The sequence below is a fragment of the Papaver somniferum genome, chromosome 8 (genome assembly GCF_003573695.1).
Source record: "Papaver somniferum cultivar HN1 chromosome 8, ASM357369v1, whole genome shotgun sequence".
NCBI lineage: Eukaryota > Viridiplantae > Streptophyta > Magnoliopsida > Ranunculales > Papaveraceae > Papaver > Papaver somniferum.
In genome coordinates, this window is record NC_039365.1 from 76,283,585 (window position 1) to 76,295,797 (window position 12,213).

The following is a 12,213-nucleotide window of genomic DNA, read 5'->3' on the forward strand; positions in this document are numbered from 1 at the left end:
TCCTTTTTCTTTTTTTCCCCTTCAGTTCATCTTCTTCCACTCAGTAAAAAATCAAACACCATTTCTTTTTCTTTTTTGGGTTTGTTGAAGGAAGGGTGAATTCGAATTTGCCTATGATTTGAAGGGGTTTTAACCACTCAATCCCTAAAGGTAAACCATTTTAACCTTAAATCCTAGTTTCCATTTTTGTTTTCAATTAGGATTAATTTGGTAAAATTGATAGGTTATTAACACAAATTGAATTCCACAACTATTAATTACTGCTTTGTGTTTGTTTAAAATGAATTTAACATGATAAATTTATGTTAGTTATTGATGAATATGATTGATTGTTTAGTTATTGATGAACATGGTTGATTTGCAGTGACATTTGATTTTAAATTATCCTAATGATGTTGCATGTCTTGTAATTTGTATAATTCACAATTGATAGAAACGTTGGAGTGAAAATTTGTTAGTAAAATATGCTTTTGAGTATATAGTTAAGTTTTTCCTCCAAGAGGTTTACATTTGTTTGTTGATTTTCATACATTTCTATTTGATTTTTTGGTGCATTTAGATAATGATATGGAGTACCCGACAGACCAAAAATTGTCAGTAAAAGGTAGAGATGGACATATATCCGGTAAAAATGCACCGAAGATGAAAATGAGGACTAGTTGGGGAAGCCTTAAGGATTATTATGATATCGTTGTATGGAATAATCCACGCGTACATCAGGTACTAGATAATTGTGGGTTTTCCAAGATATTTTCGTTTAATTTTAAGAATTCAGATGTGCAACTCACAAATGCTCTAGTAGCTAGATGGTGGCATACAACCAAGACTTCCCGGGCTTTGAAATAGGATTGACACCTTTAGACTTTGTAATGATAACTGGAATTCCTATAGGTAAAGGTGAGCCTATAAATTACTCTAAGAGGTTAACCAGAGAATATTATGAAAGTTTAGATGATTTGAACTTTATAGGTGTGATCGCCAACCTAAATAGTCCATCTGCAAATACTGAAGATGATGCCCAACGGCCCCGGAGAAGCGAAGACTTCTAAAAAACCATGGGATAGTAAATCCTCAGTTGTATGTCTCTCTCACATTTCATCTTATATAAACAGTAGGAAATTCATGGACAACTCTGAGAACTGGGAGGAATTGACTAGGATTTTTCTTCTTTGGGTTATTGGTCAAGTATTCACCGGAACGACTTCCTCTAATGCTTCAAAAGCATGGTTGGTTGGTTTGGGAGATTCAGAAAGCTTACAAAATGCTGGTAGGTTTGATTGGGGTTCATTTATTTTTGGTAGACTGTTAAACAACTTGGACAAGGTTTCTAGTGGTGTTGATAATAACATGGCAGCAATGTGGATGATATTAGAGTATTGGTACTATATTTACTTTCGTAATTGTTAACCATTACCGAAATTTGGATCATTCTTACCGGAACAAATATACCCTGCGATTAATATGTTTAAATCAACCCATAAAGAGGGTGTGCAACAATCAGACTCCGGTAAACATTCTGTGAACAATGCTAAAAGACAGATGGATCTGAGAGTGTCACCTGGAGCAGTTGTTTGGCAACCATGGGTATGCAATGCCCACTATAAATATGAGGAAGTAGTTTTAGCAAGAGAGGTTAGTCGAAAGAGAATATATTCAGGGGAGTAGTCGATACGAAAGATGAGGTCCTTTATCTTGGAGAGAGATGTTTGAGGCAGGTGTTAGGTATAATTTCAATTCCTTGTCAGCCTCCTGATTTTTCAATCAGTAGAACTGAGGATATAAGAGAAAGGGTTCATTACTTGCTAGCAAATGATACTGAATATGTAGGTTGGCGGACAACTGTCAGCATGGGACCTTTGTTGGAAGATTTGAGTCGTGTTCAAAACCACGAAGAGGTTGGTATTGGTAACATTGGAATCTCTCGTTTCGTTCCTAATGTACATGCTCCAAGTCAGTTTGCAGAAACATTTGTCTATACCCAACCGGAGACGCCATCTACATTTCCTAGGATAGAGTGGTCATTTCCGTATGTCAACTCGGATGGAATACGTGAAATACATCATCTTCCAAATATCACCCATCGTCGTGATTGGAGTAACATCCATGGCACCGAGGTTAGTTATTAATACACCTTATTTTTGTAAATTTATTAGTATAAATATAATTTATTCTTGTACTTCTTATTTACCAATCAATAATGTAACAGGATCAATGGAAAGGCTTGGACCAACAAAGTTTTGAAAAGAATGATGCACTCGAGAAGCTATTGTATGACCGTTTTACGTATGGACCTTCTGATACCGGCGTTACATCTCCTAGTGCTTTTAGCACCGACCAATCCTAATATGAAGCTTCTCTGCACGGGATATTTCGTATGTTGGGATTAGGTGGTTCTGGTGAGTGTTGCTGTAAGCTTAAAGCTACTTCTACTTTGGATGATCATGGAACATGGTATCACCCAATTTTGAGGGACACCGGTATTAGTCCTGAGTACTCAATCCATGATTTGAGTCAAGAAGAAAATCCTTACTTCAACAGTAGTGTCGATTTAAATACAGATATGGAGTTTGTTGTTGAAACCTAGGTTGAGAACACACACAAAATGTCGTTTGATTTCTTCCCAGAAACATAGTTGTATGACTTTGTTGTTGTTTTAATATGTATTAAACTCTTTTACAATAAGTATGAAACTTTTATACATAGAAGGAGAATAACGAGAGAGGAAGATGTATCTACACAAGTCCTCCAACGATTTACGAGGGATGAAACTGAAGGTGTTAACGATCTTCATTTCCAAAGTAACCCTTGGTTCTTTGCACAACAATATTACGCAGAAGGGAGAATCGCATTGGTATCTATTAAACCGATAAACCAAAGAATCGAAAGGTTGGTTGTACTGGTCGAGGAGCAAAGACAGTATCTTGATGACTATGTTTTGAAAGTGAAGGTGATTTATCCACTTATAAATCATTTAAATTTCGTGATCAATTATTGAAACTCATTACTCATTGTTGGTTTTTTTATACTATTGCAGGATCCTAGTGGTAAAATGCCAGCAAACGTCCATCGCAAAGTGGTTGAACATCCGGACTATGGAAATCATATAAGGGTGGGAGCGGTATTAATTTTGAAGAAAGTGGTAATATTTCTCCCGGCAAGAAAAACTTTTACATAAACATAACACTCCCTGATATCGAAAAGGTTTGTTTCAAATATATGATCAAATGTGATTTCATAAACATATATGAAATAAAATTATAAACTTCATTTATGTTCTACAGGTGATCCCTTCGGATTCTGGTGTTGTTGTGATGGGTCATTGACAAGTTTGAGTTAACGTTCTTACAAACCAAATCCGTTTTGTTGCCTCACCGTTGTTAAAGGAGTTATAATTGTACTACGTTGTTTAAGTATATGAATATAATGAACTTATTTAAGCATCATTGTTACTTATTTATACTGCTAATTAATATTAATGCGACCTATCAACTGAAACATACAATCACTCTAAATATTACTTCATTTGAAATAAATCATACAACCACACTAAACATCATAATAATACTTTAAATCACTCTCAAACCCTGGTAACGTAATTAATAATCTCTGGATCGTATTCTGTTTGATGCGCCTTAAGAATATGAAAAAATGTATCTTGTGTCCATCTTTTTCCACCTGTTTGTTTGTCTTCGTACTTAAGATGACCTTCGCGGTACTGCAGACAATTTCATAAAAAAAAAAAAAAAGTAAAGGAATTTTTTCTTTTAAATTCATACAATATCACAAATAATTATTATAATAAACTCACTGCATCTTCAGGGTTCCATCCGGCCGGCATATGTTTATACAGTATGGTCTAATGCAGCCAACATATCTCAAAACTTCTTGTTTTAAGTAGAAGACTCTACGTTGTAAAGTCGTAACAAATCTATTAGTCTCCATCCCACCCCCACCCCCCAATTTGGTTCGGTATTCAGATTGAACATGCGACCAAAAGTCAGTACTGTTATAAATTGTTCCTCTGGGTTCGCTGCTAACCAAATAATAAGCACCAATAAGAGCGACATCCTCTTCACGTGTAAATTTCGGCATTTTTGTAACAGCGGGGTAGCACAAAAATGAGAAATTTAGATTAGCAACACAGGAAACTAATACTTTAACTCAAACGGGTATGTGTTTGAGTTATGTTGTGTATGCTTTTCGATTTCATAACTTGGGTTTATATACATTCTAAAAATCAAACCCATCCACACATACCAAAGTAGTTCCGATCAAGATAAGAAAAATAATGCTACTGTCGGTCCTTACAAACTTTACTTTTTTGGTTGATGTGTGACAAGGGCAATGACAAATTTCTAAAAGAGCCTGCAAATTTTTTAAAATAAGATTTCGAATCTAGAAAAATAACAGTTTGAAACAAATTTCAAATAGACGTCCTTACTTTTTTATGAAATTGGTTTCATGTTCACAAACGTCCATACTTTTTTACGTAGGCCACTAACTGTTTAAAGAGACACCTACTATTTGGATCACATCAATGACATTGAATTATCAAGAGTACATATGCATCATAAACAATACATAGAAATAAAACACAAACATTACATAATAAACTAGAATTGAATAAACTAAAACACATAATTAAACATTACATCATAAACACATAATATTTACCCAAAGAAATTATCGAGAAACATAATTAAAACTTAATCAGCCCCTTCCACCAACTGACACCCGGGACATTTCCAGAAATGTTCACCGTGGGTGTTCTTATCTTTAGAACGATAGAGTTTCATAACAAAATTACAATCAGGGATTGGGCATGCGGCAACCTTTTCGTGTTCAACCTTTGCAGAGTTCATTTACCTTTCTATCATCTTTTGCCTTGATTGCATCTTCCAACCACTGTGCTTTTTCACGACAACTATCGAATTGGCAGCGCAAGTACCTACTCTGTCCTGGTTCCGTTTCGAGTAACATTTTGATACCCGTACAACCTCTCTGTGGGTACTTGGAATACATCCAAGGGCACTGCATTAGGGAATGGTCATCAAGAAAACGAAATGGTCATGAAGAAAACATAGTGGACAAATTTGGTTTGCCTCAACACATACTATCTGTTTTCCTTTGCGGGTAGAATTCATTTGTGACTCGGTATATTTTGAGTATTGTTTTATGCTTCAAGGTAGGTGTTTCTTTGAATTGTTAATTTATTGTATTTGTATTAATTTTTTTTTGAATTTATAAGAGAATTTCCCGTTGTTTATAAAGATAAAGTGATATCCATCTGAATGAGATATCAATAAGAGATAAGAATCCGATACTAACAGTGCGTTGATGATGATAAGAATCTGAGGCTAACAGTGCGTTGATGATGATAAGAATCCGAGGCTAACAGTGCGTCCGAGTGTAAACAAGTTGTAGTTTTACATTTGTTAAAATCAATGTGATTCGTATGTGAGTAAATGCACCTTTACACATGTACATCCAACACAATTGAAAATAAATATTACTCCAACAAATCTCAAAACAATTTATCCCTTGAATTTAAATAGAGTGTAACCATTAATCGTAAAACAAAAATAAATTGCAAATGAGTGTACATGAAGTGTAAATGAAAAAAAGCCAAGAAACTGGCATCCGTTAACCGTTCTATGAAAGGAAAAACGGTCGATAAATAGTCGTTCCAAAGGAACGGAAAACGATTGCCCGTTATTATGAAGAAGAACGGTTAATGATTGACCGTTTTCTACTTTTTCAAAACGGATAATGGTTAGCCGTATCCGGAGTCTTCCCGCTGGGATTGCTGCACACTAGGGAACCCTTGCGGGAAGACCCACCTTTGGCCACGCTTTTCTTGGCTGGGAAGAGCTTGGGAATGCTCATAAGACCCAGTCTGAGTCCTTAAATAAGCATTTGGACTTGGTTACTTGAGAAGATATAAATAGTTTCGGCTGCAGTTCTTGCAAGATATAGTTAATCGATATACTGAAACTTGATTTTATAACACAAATAAGATGGATAACTTTTATAACACAAATAAGATGGATAACAACAGTTACATAAACGATGAAACGAAAAACACGACATCCACAAAGCATAATATTAAGGAAATAATGAAATTAAATATTTAGGTTGATGTGCGCTCAAACCGCTTTACAATCTAAAAAACTCACAAGAAATAAGAGATGGCAATACAACACAAGTAGTCTCATTGTATCAACGAACATTAAAAGATGGAAATCCAAGTAATAATTGTATCAACGAACATTAAAAGATGGAAATCCAAGTAATAATATTTAGGATTAATCCCTAATGTGCACGGGTCTGGTCTCTTTTAACGCCACATGAGACAAGATGCTCTTAATTGTGTTGAGGTGAGCAGTAGAGTGCTCATCACTAGGTTCCTGCACGAAATTTTTAATATCCTTCTTTGCGGGACGTTTAGACCTGACTCTTCTCTTCATTTGAGATTTTACATTTTCTTTTGAAACATTCAATCTTTTAGGAGAAGAAGACCTCAGGATTGGACTTTTGAACAAGTTTAAGCACATTTGCCAAACGACTAGCCCTTCGTTGCAGTTTGTTGACATACCTTAGTTTGTGTTTGCACTTGAAATATTGTGTGAGTCCGTGACCCTCAATGGTACAATAAGGACATGGTGGTTTGGAGATTGATTCAGAACGGCGTTAGCAGCTAAACAAAGGGTACCTAAAACATTAATAGAGTTTTCATTAGTATATGAAAAATCCGTCACATCCTCCAATGATTTTGATGAAGAATCATCAACCAAACTATCAATATTGATATGAGTATTGCTATATTCATCAAAATTGGAAATTTCTCCCGAGAGTGCTACACCTGATCCATCATCCTCTTCGGAATCATAATGATCAAACGTTTCATCAAGCGTTGCAGCAAATCCCTTGTTGCCAGCGTATTTCTTTTGATTTGGAAATTCATTGGCAAAGTGACCAAACCTTTTACAGTTGAAGCACTGTGGCATATCCTCATCGTCAATATCGTTAGAGTCTCAGTTTTTCACAGAAATACGATTATGTGGCTTAGATGACGTATGAGGCTTTTCTCTAGTGAACCGTTTATTTATCTTCCTAAGAAGTTCTATAAACTGTATTGTGATTAATGAAACTGAGTATTAAGATCTTCATCTGAATATTCGGGATCAACAAAATTGTTTACAGAGTTGTCTACACTTTCACTTTTTAAGTGTTTTGGTGTTTTTCAATGCCTTGAATGCAATATCCTTTCCGACTTTGGATCGCAGTTCATGATAAAAAAAATTAACTTTCCAACTAAGGTATTTCTAGAAAGTGTTGTAATGTTATTTCCTTCCATGATGGCTTGTTTCTTAGCCTCGTATCTTGCTAGTAAAGATCAGAGAATTTTCATTACAATGTGCTTTTCAGGAATGGTCTTCCCTAACGCATAACATGCATTAAAAAATTCAAACACTTTTTGATTAATTCATCAACAGAATCTTCATCATATGTACGAAGATTTTCCCAGTCAGAATTTAGGTTTTGAAGCATGTCTTCTTTTTCTAAGGTATCTCCTTCGAATACGGTTTCTAAGATATCCCAAGAGTCTTTAAGCTTAGTGTACGAAGTCACATGGTGATAAATATCTTCGCTTATGGCGTGAATAATAGCATTTAACCCGTCATAATTATGCTTTGCAACATCTATCTCGTTTTCACTATATTCTGCTATATCTTTTTCAACAGTGTCTTCGTCTCTAACAACTGTTGGAGGATTATATCCTATTCCTACAAGTTTCCATGTCTGAAAATCACGAGCTTATAGAAAGGAACGCATAGCAATTTTCTACCATATGTAATTTGTGCCATCAAAGGATGACGGTATGTTTATCGAGATCGCCTTCCTGTCCATATAGTCAGATTGCTTCAAACACATACTTATTAGGTCTTTCGGGTGTTTTCCTGCTCTGATACCAATTGAAAATGCGGGGGTACCAAAATACACCACCAACTTTTTCTTAGGCAACCTGTATGGACTAAACTCAGATACAATTCCAAGAGTTACAACTCAATGAATCTCAATCAGGAATTATATGAAAAGTTTGTATCTCTTTCTCTCACAATCAATATGTATTCGGAGAAAATTATGTGAACCTGATTATACCGTGAGAGTACTTGGACGATTCCAAAGATCAATATCAAGATCAATCAAGTCGTATCCAACAATTACGATTGACGTATCTACTTTGATTGATTTACGTACAACCTGTGATATTCTAATTATAAAGATAAACAATATAATACGGAAAAAAACACAGACACCAGAAATTTTGTTAACGAGGAAACCGCAGATGCAGAAAAACCCCCGGACCTAATCCAGATTTGAACACCAAATTGTATTAAGCCGCTACATACTCTAGCCTACTATCAAAACTTCGGACTGGAATGTAGTTGAGATCAAATCCACCGTCACAATAATTCAGTTACAGTCGCGCTCCTCATGCCTCTTGAATCTCGAAAGACTCTGCGCAATTGATTCCCTTAGCTGACGTCCTTTACAGCCTAAGAGTTGCTTTAACTCAATTGAAGAATTTAAACCAATCCGTCTCCCATCGATAAGTATATATGTGATTTCCACTTTTATCAAAGATTAAAGTGAGATAGGAAATCGTTTGCAATAAACAAAGTCTAGCAAACCTCAAAATCCGGTACTTACAACTCCCGAAGAGCATTCTAGATCATTATTCACCTCACAAGTAATAACTACTCTGATTTCAACAAAGAATCGTTATAGAGGAATATAATTGTGGAATCACAAAGTCTGAGACGAAGAAACTTTGTGAATTCTATCTATCTCGACTGATCGGAGTGAGACTCAACAATCAGTAGCAAGATCAGGATACAGGAACTATCAAGATAAAGATAGTCGGACCTGGCTTCATGAATCCCTATGTGAAGTATTTTTAGTCGCTAAACCTAAAAAGGTTTAAAGGAGAGAATGACTCTAGTTTACAACTAGGACACACAAGAATAGTGTTGGGGATTCAAATATCCTAGTTGCTTGAGGTTCTCCTTATATAGACTTTGAAGATCAAGGTTGCTTTAGACTTAAGTTAAGATAGATTTGGAATCAAGCAATCAATATTCACCGTTAGATGAAAACTTGACTTGAGATTAACATAACAAAATATATACTCTGGTTTTGATGAACTGTAACTAAACCATATATAATGACTTGTTCATGAAAGGTTAGCCGAAACTAGCCAGACAAACTATAAGCTTAATTATTTTCATATAAAACTTTAAGACTTTAATCTTGAGTCACAACCATAGGTTATAATATTATCAAATATGTCTAGATGTGTTTTTTATAGAGTTATTAAAATGTCGATTATCTCATAGAAATATTTCTGATGCATCTAAAAATATTTGACATAGTAAGTGTGTGTCCTTACTTCCAGTTCGTGAGTTATTTTGTCATGGTTCGTGTACCGAGTTTGTATGCCCTTAAAACAAAACAAGTTCAAGAGTCCACAAAACTTTTTCGGTATGCATATTAGGTATGTGTACCAACCTGAGTACACGAGTCAACAGAACTTTTTGGGTTTGCATACTTGGTATGTGTACCATAAGTCGTTGCTGAACTATAGCTACGCTGATACGTGTACTGGGTACATGTGTTAGTGCACTGCTCGGTCGAACTCGCAAGCATTGCTATCTCAAGATTGTTTGTCAAGTTTAGTTGATCAAAACTATATACTTGATTTCTATTCTACTTATAGCTATGTTTCGGATTAGGATAGAATTAGTTGAGCTTTAGACTTCACGACGTTCATCAATTAAAGAAGAAGATCTATTGAAGAGCTTGGAGGAACTTCATCAACAAAAGGTATGTGGAGACTAAAACTTATCTATCACTCAGAAGTCTATTCTATTCTATCTTCTAATGAGACTAAGTCGTATAGCTATATAATTTTACATTATACACATTTGATATTTCGAGCCGAGTTTATCTCGTTTATCTATTTCTCGAAATACGTGTTGGAAGCTTTTTTCTTTAGCTATGTTCATCGTATGCTTGAAAACTTTAGTTGGAAACAATTTATTTGTTGCAAACTAAATATTAAGTCAAAAGATGATCATGTGAAAACTACCTTGAACATCTTACATGATTTGTGTGAGACAGTCATTTGATGTTAGCTCGGGAAGTATCGTATTGATCATTCGATCACTTAAAAATTGCTTGAAGCTAATGGTATGTGAGATTACCATTTTAGTCTTCTAAGGATGTTTCAATGATTGAAATAAGAGTTTAGAACGATTACCCATGTCTGGATACAACACGGTATGCATATGCAGTATGCGAACTGTATTGTGATGATTCAGGTCCGGAACTCTTGTTTGCTTACCTAGTATGCAAACGGATTTACCTGAGAAGGTCCAAAACTCTTTTTTGCGTACATAGTATGCAAATGGGTTTACCCGAGTTGGGTCTGGAACGGTTTTTCGCGAACCGGGTTTGGAATGGCTTGACTAGGCCAAGGTCCGGAGATGTTGTTCGCGTACCCAGTTTGCGAACACATTGGTTAAGTTATAAAATAGGTTATGTGTGATTCTCATGTTCATGAACTAAAACATTTATGGTTTAAGAAATGCAAATTAACTTTGCAAACCGTGGCTTAATGTTCATGAATTGATTCTTGTATAAGTACTTTGTACGATTACGAATCAAACCGATTTCGATTCATTTGGTTATCTATCATGATTGATTGATCATCATATTTGATCTAGAAGTGTTAGATGAATATGTCTAAGTCAAAAGTGTTCATATGACTAACTTCGGTTAACTATTATTGAGCCAACCAAATATACACGTTTTGGTACGGTTACCCATATCTAAATATAAGTATATTTCATTTGTATGTAACAAGCTAAGACAATCTAACAATGGAGATTTATTGCTTAATTTCAAAGCATATTTAGCTTGAATCTTAAATCAGGAGTTCATATAACGGTGAATATTGAATGCTTTGTTACTAAGCTATCTTAGCTTTGATTGTAAGCAACCCCGATTTGAAAGACTATATAAGGAGAACTCTAGCAATTGGAAAACCTATTCCCGATACTTCCTTGTGTCCTAGTTGCAAATTAGAGTCGATTCTCCTTTAACCTAGGTTTTCCAAAACCATCATTAGGTGAACGACTTGAAGACTCCATTTGGGATTCGTAAAGTCAGATCCAACTATTGTCTCTGTAGTTGCGTATTTTGATCTTACTTGTTCTATCGTATGAGTTTTATATACTCTAAGATTTGCTCGAGATTCGTCTCCGATAGGTAAGATATAAAAAGTAACCACAACAATTCTTCGTCTCGGACTCTTGTGATTCCGCAATAACTTCTTTTGTTAATCAATTAGGTTATTGTGAGGTGACTAATATTTCTAGGCTGCTCTTCGGGAGTATAAGACCGGATTATTAGTTGGTTCCTATTCACCTTGATATTTATATCAAAAGACGGAACAAAAAGAGTACATGATAGACATATCTGTGCGAGACATATTTGTTTATAAGTTTTCGACTTTGGGTCGTAGAAACTCTTAGTTGTGGGTGAGATCAACTAAGGAAATCAAGTGCGCAGAATCCGGCGTGGTTTTAGTGGCGTAAGGAACGCGAATGTACCTTAATCGATGTGAGACTTGGTTAGGGATCAACTACATTCCTGTCTGAAACTAACTTGTAGTAGGATAGAGTCTGTAGCGGCTTAATACAGTATTGTGTTCAAATATGGACTAGGTCCCGGGGTTTTTCTGCATTTTCGGTTTCCTCGTTAATAAAATTTCTGTTGTCTGTGTTATTTCCTCTTCGCATTATATTTTTTTATATAATTGAAATATCACAGGTTGTGCGTAGTTCGATCAGTTGATAAATCCGACCTTGATTGTTGGATAAAACTTGATTGACACTTGGACATTGGTCTTTGGTACCGTCCAGGTTATTTCTCATATCAATCAGGCTCAAACATTTCTATTTGTTCGATTTGAAGATTGTATTGAGAAAGAGAGACAAAGCTTTTTGATATATTTCTTGATTGAGTCTCACTTTTAAGTTAATGCTCTCGAAATTATATTGGAGTTTAGTCCATACAGATTGCCAAACGAATTATTGGGTGTGGTTGTTATACTCCCGCTTTTTCAATTGGTATCAGATTAGGAAA